Here is an 11282-nt window from a genome sequence, read left to right as displayed (position 1 = left end):
CCTGGCAATAAGCCTAGGGCAGACTTACTCTCTTTGCCAGTCTGTATTATCACGTATAAACATACTCTTATTCCACCAAGAAAGGTTGATTGGGACAAATTGTCGGCTTGTCAACAGAAGAAGGATGAGAGTGTGTCAGAGTTTTTCACTCGGTTTGAAGGTGTATTTCTGGATTACAGTAGACGGAGTTGTCCGATTGTTTGTTAATAGGTTTGTATCAAATTTACTCCCGGAGATCATGACTCAGTTGCAGGCGTCTGAAAGCGATTGGTCCATAGGGACAATGAGGATAAGGAGAAGACGGAGAAAAAATCATAAGGATTCGAAGACAAAGTTGTTGTTACAGCAGGTTTCTCTGGGGCACGGTTGAGGACGTGGTAGTTCAGACCAGCAGCTTTAGCGTACTATCTGGAATACTATGCCAGTGGGGCCAAATCAGTGTGCGTTTTGCAAGGGGGAGGGACATTGGGGTAGAGAGTGTCCAGTGTTGTTGCAGAAAGTCGTGGCCCCTAGAGGACGAGGTTATCATGGACAGGGCGGGAAGCTGGCAGACAGGACAGAGCTCAGCATGCCACGGCCTCACAGGATGGCCAGGATAGTAACTATTTAGATGACGCTCGGGGCGGACAGTATTATCATGATGACTATGACATGGATGAGGTGACAGGAATGTCTCACAGCTAGGACTGCCAGGGACAGTTCAGATGTTTGTAGATCAGCGTGGTCCTTACATTACTGCGGATTTGCATAGCTCAACTAAGGAGTTTTTGTTGGATACAGGTGTAACAAATAGCTCTATTTCTCGTTCTTTGGTCCCTGGGGTAGCTCTGTCTGGCCATAATAACATGTTGGTCGGATTTTCTGGTGTACCGGTTGTAAGCCCCATTTCTAAACACCTCGCATTGACTATACGTCCTTTTACTGTAGATTCGCCATTTTTGTTGATGTGTAAATGTGGAGAAAATTTGATGGGTTTGGGTTTGTTGAAGAAGTTGCATGCTACAATTTATTGCTCTCCAGAAGGTGTTTACATGACTATGGGCCTAAACGTAGTATGTGCTAGACAGGGTTTGTTTAAGGATGCACCCCTTCCAGCTGAATTTAAGGACATGCCCCCCACTGTGTGGGTGACAGGTGACACAGACGTGGGATTGTTAACAGTACCACCTGTTTCGATTCGAGTTAAAGACAATGCCAGTTTGCCCCGCATCCCTCAGTATAAAATACAGCAGTCAGAAATGCGAGCTCCATTGCAGATTATACATGATTTGTTTAAAAAAGATGTGGTTGAGGAGACTAATGATAATGTTTGCAATAGCCCTATTCTTCCCAATCTTAAAAGAGCACCTCCGGGTACCTCTGTCGACGTCTATCGCTTTGTGATTGATTTGTGCAAAATTAACAAAATAGTGGTTCCCTAGTTCCCAGTGGTGCCTGACAATACTGCTCTTTTTATGATGATTCCTTCTACAGCTAAATTCTTTTCTGTCATTGACTTAAAAAATGCATTCTTCAGTATTCCTATCCATCCAGACAGCGGGTAATTGTTCAGTTTTACACTAGCTGGCAGAAGCTTTAGATTCTCTCGAGCTCCTCAGGGCTGTCCTGAGAGCCCTAGTAGCTATACTCAATCTTTAAAAGCCCAATTGGACTCCCTTGCGCTTCCTGCAGGTAACGTATTACTCCAATATGTAGACGATATTCTTATAGCTTCCGACACTGATCAAGGTTTCAAGGATAGTACGGTTAAATTGTTGTTGCATTTGGCAAACAACGGACATCAAGTGTCCCTTTTCAAATTTCAGTATTGTTGACACTAGGTCTTCTATTTAGGTCATCTACTGTCGAAGGAGGGTAGGCGATTGACCCCTGAGCGCATCAGTACCATTGTTAAAATGTCTATTCCTCAAACTCAGAAAGATGTGCGTGATTTTATTGGCATTACTTCCTACTGCCATCAATTGTTTGCGCTCCCTAAGTGTGCATGATTGTTTGGTCTGTTCTCTTGGGCCAGCCAAACAGTGATGCTCATTGTGCATGTTACCCACCAGGCTGCATTACACAACCTGGTGAGGAACATGCGCAGGCTCCCTGTCACCATCTGAGCACTGAACCATGGTGCTCAGATCAATCACAGCACTGCAGTGCAGTGTTGTGATTGGCTTAGGGGAGGAAACCTGTGTTCTTACTGGTTCCACTGAAGCTGAGGAGAAGGTGGCATGGGAAGGGACCGAAGCAGAGGAGAGACTGTGGCCTGCAAATGGTGTTTTTAAAAAACATTTTAAGCCACCCCGCAACCCCTATTCCCTGCTAACCACCACAGCCACATATAGATAAAAACAAGCATTGTCAAAGCCTATAGCTCTGGCAATGGGAGCCACCCTATTTGCTTTGTCAATGCTTGTTTTGCTTTATCATGGATTTTACACACTTTTATAGTTGGGGAAACTGCTCTCCGTCATCCATGTGCTCAAAAAAGTAAGTATTACCACAGTAGTTTTAGGCACTTAAGGGATCTGCTTGGTGTGTAGTTGAGCTCCTTGTGAAAAGACAGAATACCACCCCTCATAGTGAATTCAGCCAGTGGCAGAAGTGGGCTGAACCATTGTCCCATGTGTGAGAAGTTGGGCTGGCATATGAAGTCCACTATTCTAGTGGGAACCTTGCACCAGTCCAAAGTACCTTGATTGATGGTAGGTTTAAAGACAACCTATGTGGAAAGCTATCCTAGTGGTAGCTGTGGAGAGCAGCCTTCAGGCTAAGTCTTGAAGCAGCTTGTTTTACCAGTCTATAATCTCTTGAATGACCAAATGAAAGAGCACCTGTGGTAAATAAATATTACCCTTTCATAATTTCTATACGTAAAGGAAAGCTCATGCATTAAATGAGAGGCAGAGTCCGTGGTGTCCTGATTCAAAGGGGCTTTATTTACAATAACCCGGGTTAGCGGAGAATCTGTTCCATCACCACTAAGGTTCAGGAAGGGTCTTCTAACGTTTATTCACAGAGTCCTTTATTTATACATTATTCTCGTACATAGAGAAAAGAGGAGGACTCCAGGCGGAGCAGGAGAAAGAGATAAGAGCATGTGGGCGTACACTTGAGATGTCATGGAGGTGTCATAAGTGGGTGGATACATGGAGGGGGTTGCATGGCCAGCTGGAACTTTGCCCTACTTGTGTGCAACTTGGTCATGACGTGTAATTGACGTGTGACTAGGGGAAGCTGCGGGGGCTGACTTCTAGCACTAGGAGGAGAGTCTGGGATGTCAGAGCGACCTGTACCTTTGGCATTATCTGGTATCTTATGTTTGGAGTACATGTTGCTTGATTTAAAGGCCATCAGGGCAAAGGCAGCTCATCACTAAAGGCTGGTGTATGCATATATTTCTTTATGTATTGCGTGGGGCTATGGATCTTCTATGGAAACTGGTTCAGTAAATCACTTGCATGGAGACAGAAAGACTGGACTCTATCTTCTGCAGGCAGGATATGTTTATCCTTTTCATTAGGCAGGAATGTGTTTCTGTGGAGCAGAACAGATAACTGTAGGCATAACACTGTCTTCGCAGGCCAGGCCAGGCTGCGCCGGGCACCTCTCAGCTGAGCAGGAAATAAGGGAAAGGTCAGGGATGCAGGCGGGGCTGCAGCTTTCAGAGTGTTTCAGGAGGCTTGAGGCCTGGATTTGTCTCCTGGCCCTGCGGAGCCTCAAAATGGGTGCTTCTCGATATTTTAAACATGCACCATGTAAAGACATTGGCAACATAGGCTTAAAAGCAGAATTATCCTTTCTTTCATGGTGGGCCTGGTAACTGACATGTTAACGTTGGACGCAAATGTAAACACAGAGGCGTCATCATTTCGGCCATAGAGGGAAAATGCATGGATGTCATGCACATACATTAAACGTTGGGGTACACGATAGGGGACATTCTTGGCCATATAAAATTTATTTTCCTCATTCCCTCCTTGTCCCCTACGTTCCCTTCAAGTGACATCTATATGCATAAAACCTTGTATATGGTCAGACTGCATCATTTGCTCTTCTTGTCTCTTCTGGATACGTGGATGGGGAATACAGGCAGTGGCACACTGCAGACAGAGACAGTCTCATGGCAGACTGCTCCTGGGTCAAGTTAGCCAGGGCAGATGCAGTCTCATTTACTACTGCTTCCAGAGTTCTTGTTAACCTTCGTATGAGTTTACTGTTTTGGACGGGACCTATGAAGAAAAAGAATCCTTTGTTGAAATCTGTATATTGCTCCCAAGCTGTCTCAGTCTGATCAATAACTGGGGAATTTATCTCCCTCTTGTGTCTGACATGTACTAGTCGTGAATCTTGATGATAATGGGATGGGGCTAGAAAGATAGGGGGCAGAAGGAAAGCTATATAACATGTTCCACCCCAGTCTGAGGGCAGATGTACATAGGCTGTCTGACCGCAAATGAAATAGGTATGGCGTGATGCTTTGAAAATGGACTTTCCTAGGTCATTAAACTCTACTACAGTATTACATTCACTGTGTCCCATATGTATTGATCCTTTCTTTCTGACACACAAATCGCCTTTTGCTGGTAGGACTGAAATAGATTGTGGTCCTGTATTTTGATTGGGCTGAACATTCAGTATTATAAAATTGAGGGAAGCATTTCCTTGCGCGTACTCTTCATTTTCTAGGTCGGTCCCCTTCCTTTGAGGGAGCCCGTCTTTGTCTGGGAAACATACTTCATTCATTACTTTATTCAGGTTTCCATGTATCCAGTCACTCTGGGAAACTACGGATGTTCTGTCTAGTGATGTCATTAAAGCAAACCATGCTCCGCACGAACCATTGTGGGAGAACGGAAAAGGGAAGAAGGGCAGAACTCCCTTCATTTTCTGATAAGGCGGGAGTTGGCCACATACCCAGCAATCTGTTGCATTGCTGGTCTGATGAGAATGGTGCAACATACGAATGAAAGAATTGTTGCGCAGTGCTTCATGGGGTGGCAGATCACTAAATGTGTGCTCTGCAGTGTCGTTAAAAGAAAAGTGTACATGTGAGGTAATCGGAGGAAAGAAAACATGGAATCAAAGGAACATAATAATCAGAGTTATTATAAATCGACTGCGAAGGGATTTGCAGTACGTCTTTCTCTTATCTCTCTGTCTACTGCTATTTGGGTCTATGGTCTAATACATGTCAGGAACCTGTCTAACCGATTCACCCGAGAGGGACTTAAACAATTAAACTGTCTGACTTACTAGACCGTAACTTGGATTAATACTCCTGATGCGGAGTTTTTCTAGAAAAAGGGGTTTTGAGTCACTGGGGTCATTGTCATTTTTGGTCAAAATTAAAGTTCCAAATTGTCCATAGAATCGCCATCCTTTACGTCCTTGATCTTGATAGCAGTCCTTGTGGTGAGTAGCACAATCCTCGGTGTCTTCCAATGCGGCTCAAGGGGGCTTGATCTGTCAAAAGTTCCGCTCATTGGAAACATCTCCAGAGACTATGGCAGGCTCCTGGACTTGGGTGTTGTCAGGGAAGGCGGCGGCAACCTGTGAATGAAGAGAGAGTAGTGCAGACATCAAGGAAGCCAGGTAATCTGTCAGCATGTTATTGTCAACATCAGATATTTTATTTTAGGCATAGGAGATAGGCCTGTTCTGGAATGGGCTACCATACGCATGTCTTTATTGTCTGATTATGGCTTTCTACAAGGCCTGTTGCAGTATAATCTGGGACTGGGTACGCTTCTGTCCATCTAGTTAGTGCACACACTAATTTGTCCATTTGGATATAATCCATCTGAAGGAACTCAAAAGGGTGGTCAGGAGGATGAAATCCGCCTTGTTCCACCGGAATGCCTTTACCTGGATTGAACTGGCAACAGATCATACAGGTACGTACTTTCTGCTTCGCTGCTGCACGCAGGTGCTTGTTAAACCAGATATTCTGTAAACTGTCTAGCATTGCCTTCTCTCCCAAGTGTGCTGGACTATGTGTTTGTGTTTATGATTACTTGTACCATGGAATCTGGACGAAACCATGTAGCTTTGCCTTTAGTCATCCAACCTTAGTCAGTCTGGACCCCTCCTTGTTCAGTCCATTTCTTTATTTCATCTGAAGTGGCATGTGTCTGTATGTCGAGTACATCTTGTGAAGGATCCCTGACTGTCATGCTATTCGTCAGTAATGGTACCTCTGTCTTTGTCGTGTCTGTTGGTGTCTGGACTGTAAGTCTAGAATTCGGTCTGCCAGGTCATTACCCTGGGAAATGGTGTCTGTGACTTTGGTATATGCTTTGCATTTCAGGATAGCTATGGCTGAGGCAAATGTATTGCTTCTAACAGGTCTTGAATAAGTGGGCCATGCTGAATTTTAGCCCCATGAGAGGTCAAGTAACCTCTCTTCCTCCAGAGAACTTCAAAGTCATGGACTACGCCAAAAGCGTACTGTGAGTCTGTATAAATGTTCACTTTCAGGTTCTTGGCTCTTATGCAGGCTTGTGTCAGAGAGATGAGCTCTGCTGCTTGTGCTGACAGTGTGTCTATTCTGTGGGTCTCTATGACTTCAGTAACAGTGGTCACGGCATATGCGGCCACTAACTCTCCTGTGCTTGTTCTCATGCATGAACCATCAACATAAAGTGTCAGGTCAGGATCTGGAAGTGCCATATTTGTCAGGACTTATCTTGGTTTCGTCACTGTATTTATTACTTCCACACAGTCATGTGGTGGGTGTCTACTGTACTTACGGGCAAAAGTGTGGCAGGGTTAAGAATGTTACATTGTCTGATCTCTATGTGTGGCTGAAATAACGTCAGTCCATATCCTGTCAGTCTCGCTACAGTTAAGTGTTGTGTCTGTGTTCTGTTAAAGAGAACTTCCACTGCATGTTGTACCTGGACTATCAGGGGGTGTCCTAACACTATGGAATCACTATGGCTAGAGCTGTTGTTGCAACTGATTTCAGGCACACAGGCAGAGCCTGGACCACTGGATCTAGTGTACTAGAAAAATAAGCACAAGGCTTGTGTTTTCCAGCTTGATCTTGTGTAAGGACAGATAATGCTGTCCCTTCCTGTTCAGTGACAAAAAGCATAAAAGGTTTGCTGTAACTAGGAGTCGCTAAAACTGGCGCTTGACATAAGGCTCTTTTTAATTCTTCAAATGCCAAGGTATGTTCTTGAGTCCAAAGGAGGACAGTCGAAGACGCTGCCTCCTGTGTTGTCAATTGTATGAGTGTTTTGGCTAGATAGGCATACTAGTGAGGCCAATGAAGGCCTTGTGTCTTGGGCTGTGAAAGATTGGCAATTAACTGAATACGTTCTTGTGTCAGCTGTCTACCCCTCTTGTACAGCAAGTGTACAAGGCACACACCACTTGCTGTGCACTTTGAAAGGGACACTCTGTAAAACCTTTAGAAAATTTAAAGCTACGTCCACTTAAACTGAATCAGAAGAGATACTGGCTACCTGGATGAATTGGAACACTGTAAAAGGCATTTTTCAGGTCAGTTACAGTAAAGAATGATGCTTCAGAATCAATAGCAGTCAGTAATGAAGAAATGTCTGGGACCACTGGGTATTGTGGTACTACACATTTGTTCAACTACTAGTCTGTAAACTGGTGGTGCATTAGGGTCTGATCGTTTAAGGATAGGAAGGACAGGTGAGTTACATACATTTGAGTCAGTCTCTACCACCCCCCATGTGCAATGAGTTCGTCAACAATCTTTAATAAGGCCACTATGGCATCAGGTGATATCTTGTATTGTCGTATACGTGGGAGTACTACTCCTGTTTTGAAAGTGACACGGTGTGGTGTTATGTTCATGTGACCTACGTCAGTCGGACCTTGTGCCCATAGGTGCTGTGGTACATTCTGGACTCTGGGGTCAAAATCTTTCAGAACATAATGTCCCTTAAAATCACATTAGAACAGTCACACTCCTTCTGGAGAACAACAAATAACTGCTCCTAGTTCCTTTAATGTCTTTATACCTAGCAAGTTTTCTGGACATGATTTGGTAAGTACCAAGTCTGTGGTACGTGACAGTGGACCAACTCCAAGGGAAACTGGCTTTGACACTTCATTAACAATAGGCTTTCCTGAAATCCCAAGGAAATATTTTGTGAGCCTGAGAGAGGTGCCCCTGGAACCTCGTCATGGCTGATGGTAGTTCTGCTCGCCCCTGTGTCAATCAGAAACCTAATGTCCTGTCCTAGTACACGACCTTGTACATAGGGACCCCTTTAATCTACAGGAACCTCAATAAGGGACAAGCCATCTACCCTCTCTAGGCTGTTTCATGAGAAAGATTTGTAGACCGTGTAGTCTGACTGCGTGTACTGCCTCACTCCTCTGAGAAGCAGCCCCCACCTCCAGAAAGATGTTTGCGCTCAGAGCTTGAATCTGATCCAAGCATAATAAGCTACAGTGCGATGTAATTTTGAATCACTGCCAAATGCTGATCTCATTGCAAGAGCAACACTCCCTGCCAATTATTCTGTCTAAGCATCTCTAATCTCCAGTCAGGGAAGCTCACTTAGGCCTTCTGTATCTATATTACTCCAAGGGCCAAGCGTCTGCCAATACATTCTGCATGTGCAAGGATCCCTTTATCTTCATGCGAAGGGAGCCTGAGCCAGTTGGAGGAGTGTAGCCCTCCCTTTACATAAACATTTCTTGCGCGGAACGAAATTGGATGTTGGCCAATGATAACAAGACAGGCACTGCTTCGGCACTTCAAGAGGGAAAAACCCTCTTTGCTAGCTTTGCTACTCAAGGTCGGAAAACACATTCTTTGTAACTCAAAACAAAATCTGTTCCCAGGCCAGACCACTATTCTCAAACTAACTGAAGGAAATTTAAAATGTGATGTAAAGCATCCTAAATCAGTAATTAATAAGGACATATTTTTTTTTGCCTTGTAACTTGGACACATGCTGGCATTTAAAAAAAATTCTGTTACAATGTACTGCTACTTAAAAGCTCCACTTTCTAAGAAAACACTTTTGTCTAACTAATGCAGCTAGAAGGCAAGACATTTGAAACATGGGCATTTATTTAGTATGCAGATTATCACACAAAAAGGGGGGGCAATTTGATTCTGAAAAAACGAATTATCATGGACTGTTGGGTTTAATATTTCTCTAATCTGAAACCTCCTGTGTGAGCATTACAGTCTAACTGACCTCTGGATCAGACATAATAAATCCTATTTTCAAAAGCTGGTGGACATATATCAGACAGCATGTTTAAAAAGGTTTGCATTGTATAACAAAGAAGTCTAAATTTAGTGTGCAAGCCTTTCTATTCTACCTATTAAAAGGGCCTGGTTGATTAATTTTCAAACAGCCATTTTTACTAACTAAGTGAGTGTGATAACGGTCACACAATGGTCTGCTGCATGTCAGAAACATTTATATTTTGAAAAAATTCAGCTTGCAGTAGGAAAATATCCATATATATCTTCTATAATATTATTTTCTATAAAAGCACACGGTTGCATTTCACTAATTAAAAGCACATTCTATGATGGGTCTGTTTTATAAATTCTTCTCCACAACCGAACACACTAATTCTAAAACAATGGCTTGTGTGCCATCCACAGCTGGAAACCCTTATCACAATCCGACTGGTTGATTTATAACATTCCGACCTCCGGAAAAACACATTAAATCATGTGTTCCAAGGCAAACCAACACACATTCGTGGACGCATTTCAAATAGAAAGTTAAATGAACACTGCTTTCTGTTCTCCATGCAAGATGTGACCATGCTGTCAGTAAGCTTGACAAAGCACATAGGCAGAACTAGTAACCAATGAAAAAGTGAAATCAAACCATCATACATTTAAACAATCACTGACTTTTAGTGTCAGCTCACATAACCATGCATGTTAAACAGCATGTTGAAATAAATACTGCCTTCTCAATTCAAGAAATTAACCCTTAGGCGGCTCAAACACAATCATTCCCCAATGACTGCAGATACATGGGAAAGTCAAGAACTCATCTCTCCACGTTTTCACATAACACGTACGCACATCTTCAAAACATTTTCTCCAAGCAGTTGAAAGAGATCCAGCTCTCTCCTGACTAACGCAACAATATCATGCTCTGTACAAGCCATATCCACATGGCGCTATTCACAAGCCATATTTACAAGAAAATCAACAAGTCCAAAAATGACACGCTATTCACAAGGCATATTTACAAGGCGCAATGCACAAGGAACACAACAAGTCTAAATGAGAATATGCTCCTCACAAGCCATATTTACAAGGAGCTATGTACAAGAAACTCCACAAATCTTCCTAGTCTTAGTGAAATCACGAGCATTGAGCCCTTTCCTGGTTCTGGATCGTATATACAGTGGGGAATTGCTTCTTTCTACATACTCTAAAGGGTACAGGTGGTGGCGTTTGCGACCTACGGGGTGTTTCTGAGGGGGTCACTTTAGCTAGTTCTACTGAGAGGACCAGTAACAACGGCATTTCTTTCTCTATCAGCCTGTTCTTCCTTGACCTTGTCTAGTTCTCTCTGCTTGATGAATTTCTTTCTCTGTTCTCCTATGTGATTCTTTGCGCCATAACTCAATGGCATCTTTCTGTGAGGGTCTTGATTTCTTTTTCCATAGAGCTTCCTCTACTCTCATAATGCATTCAGAATCCCATGTTCCCGAGATGGGCCATCTGTACTTCTCCTCTAAATCCTTCGTGTAATCTAAAGTCTAAAAACAATATGGCATCTAGCCCATGCTTGTTGTACATATAATGACCAGGTGTGTCTCTAGGTGGGATGTTAACTGACTCTTCTAATATTCCTTTCCTGGTCCCTATCTGACGTAACTTTAAAAACAGTGGCATATTTGTACTTACTAGAGCGTGAACACAATAAACACAGTAAACGCAGTAATAGATGTCAAGCCATCATTCATACCACGACATTAAGATACATTAAAACATTTTGAACAGATACTATTTAGTACATAGTACAACACAATACTGGAAACCTTGAAAGACTATACTAGAATACTGAATCACTGAATTACTGGATGCACTGCTAAACAGTACAGATGCACTGCTAAAACAGTACAGACCGGATCTGTGTACCCAGACCCGTCTTGACCGGACACAAATTAATGCACCCGTCTAGATGCGTCCCCAGCAACGGTACTCACCGGGAAGCAAGACTTGAACTTGAACTTGAACTTGAAGGCCTCGGAAACTTGATACTGCGCATGCGCCTTGGAACAGGTGGGCCTCTGGAAACCTCGGACCTTGCTCTCTC

This window comes from Lissotriton vulgaris, chromosome 10, assembly GCF_964263255.1.
Source record: "Lissotriton vulgaris chromosome 10, aLisVul1.2, whole genome shotgun sequence".
Classification (NCBI taxonomy): domain Eukaryota; kingdom Metazoa; phylum Chordata; class Amphibia; order Caudata; family Salamandridae; genus Lissotriton; species Lissotriton vulgaris.
Note: the sequence above shows the minus strand (reverse complement) of the source record.